The sequence below is a fragment of the Arachis ipaensis genome, chromosome B5 (assembly GCF_059453495.1).
Source record: "Arachis ipaensis isolate K30076 ecotype BB chromosome B5, ASM5945349v1, whole genome shotgun sequence".
NCBI classification, from domain to species: domain Eukaryota; kingdom Viridiplantae; phylum Streptophyta; class Magnoliopsida; order Fabales; family Fabaceae; genus Arachis; species Arachis ipaensis.
The window spans coordinates 130,170,495-130,172,869 of NC_142440.1; the positions used below are offsets into that span (position 1 = coordinate 130,170,495).

At 42.4% G+C, this 2,375-nt stretch overlaps 1 non-coding gene across 1 annotated transcript; it reads right to left on the minus strand.

The window, feature by feature from the left end:
- Positions 1-236: 236 nt before the first annotated feature.
- Positions 237-344, minus strand: LOC148565781 (small nucleolar RNA R71). The gene has a single exon (XR_015884116.1). It is a non-coding gene; the product is annotated as a small nucleolar RNA R71 (small nucleolar RNA).
- Positions 345-2,375: the final 2,031 nt, after the last annotated feature.

Below are 2,375 nucleotides of genomic sequence, written 5' to 3' on the forward strand. Positions count from 1 at the left end.
TTCACGGACTTCCATCTGAAGATCCTTTTCAATTCTTAACTGAATTTTTGCAGATCTGTGATACTGTTAAGACTAATGGAGTAGATCCCGAAGTCTACAGGCTCATGCTTTTCCCTTTTGCTGTAAGAGACAGAGCTAGAGTGTGGTTGGACTCTCAACCCAAAGATAGCCTGAACTCTTGGGATAAGCTGGTCACGGCTTTCTTAGCCAAGTTCTTTCCTCCTCAAAAGCTGAGCAAGCTTAGAGTGGATGTTCAAACCTTCAGACAGAAAGAAGGTGAATCCCTCTATGAAGCTTGGGAGAGATACAAGCAACTGACCAAAAAGTGTCCTTCTGACATGCTTTCAGAATGGACCATCCTGGATATATTCTATGATGGTTTGTCTGAACTAGCTAAGATATCATTGGATACTTCTTCAGGTGGATCCATTCACCTAAAGAAAACACCTGCAGAAGCTCAAGAACTCATTGACATGGTTGCTAATAACCAGTTCATGTACACTTCTGAGAGGAATCCTGTGAGTAATGGGACGCCTCAGAAAAAGGGAGTTTTTGAAATTGATACTCTGAATGCCATATTGGCTCAGAACAAAATATTGACTCAGCAAGTCAATATGATTTCTCAGAGTCTGAATGGAATGCAAGCTGCATCCAACAGTACTCAAGAGGCATCTTCTGAAGAAGAAGCTTATGATCCTGAGAACCCTGCAATAGCAAAGGTGAATTACATGGGTGAACCATATGGAAATACCTATAACCCCTCATGGAGAAATCACCCAAATCTCTCATGGAAGGATCAAAAGCCTCAACAAGGCTTTAATAATGGTGGAAGAAACAGGTTTAGCAATAGCAAGCCTTTTCCATCATCCACTCAGCAACAGACAGAGAACTCTGAACAAAATACTTCTAATTTAGAAAACTTAGTCTCTGATCTATCTAAGGCCACTGTGAGTTTCATGAATGAAACAAGGTCCTCCATTAAAAATTTGGAAGCACAAGTAGGCCAGCAGAGTAAAAGAGTCACTGAAATCCCTCCTAGTACTCTCCCAAACAATACAGAAGAAAATCCAAAAGGAGAGTGCAAGGCCATTGAAATGACCATCATGGCCGAAACCACAAAAGAGGAGGAGGACGTGAATCCCAAGGAGGAAGACCTCCTGGGACGTCCAGTGATCAATAAGGAGCTTCCCTCTGAGGAACCAAAGGAATCTGAGACTCATCTAGAGACCATAGAGATTCCATTGAACCTCCTTATGCCATTCATGAGCTCTGATGAGTATTCCTCTTTTGAAGAGAATGAGGATGTTACTAAGGAGCAAGTTACCAAGTACCTTGGTGCAATCATGAAGCTGAATACCAAATTATTTGGTATTGAGACTTGGGAGGATGAACCTCCCTTGTTCACCAATGAACTAAGTGATCTGGATCAACTGACATTGCCTCAGAAGAAACAGGATCCTGGAAAGTTCCTAATACCTTGTACCATAGGCACCATGACCTTTGAGAAGGCTCTATGTGACCTTGGTTCAGGGATAAACCTCATGCCCCTCTCTGTAATAGAGAAACTGGGAATCTTTGGGGTGCAAGCTGCTAAAATCTCATTAGAGATGGCAGACAATTCAAGAAAATAGGCTTATGGACAAGTAGAGGACGTGTTAGTAAAGCTTGAAGGCCTTTACATCCCTGCTGATTTCATAGTCCTAGATACTGGGAAGGATGAGGATGAATCCATCATCCTTGGAAGACCCTTCCTAGCCACAGCAAGAGCTGTGATTGATGTTGACAGAGGCGACCTAGTCCTTCAATTGAATGAGGACTCCCTTGTGTTAAAAACTCAAGGTCATCCTTCTATAAACATGGAAAAGAGGCACAGTAAGCTTCTCTCAAAACAGAGTCAACCAGAGCCCCTACAGTCAAACTCTAAGTTTGGTGTTGGACTCCCATATCCAAACTCTAAGTTTGGTATTGGGGAGTCTCAACAATGCTCTGAACATCTGTGAGGCTCCATGAGAGCCCACTGTCAAGCTATTGACATTAAAGAAGCGCTTGTTGGGAGGCAACCCAATTTTTATTTATCTAATTTTTATTTTCATTATTTTTCATGTTTTATTAGGTTCATGATCATGTGGAGTCACAAAATAAATATAAAAATTGAAAACGGAATCAAAAACAGCAGAAGAAAAATCACACCCTGGAGGAGGATCTTACTGGCGTTTAAACGCCAGTAAGGAGCATCTGTCTGGCGTTCAACGTCAGAACAGAGCATGTTTCTGGCGTTGAACGCCAGAAACAAGCAGCATCTTGGCGTTCAGACGCCAGAAATGCACAGTGAAGAAGAGCTAGCGCTGAACGCCAGAAACAAGCATCTGGCTGGC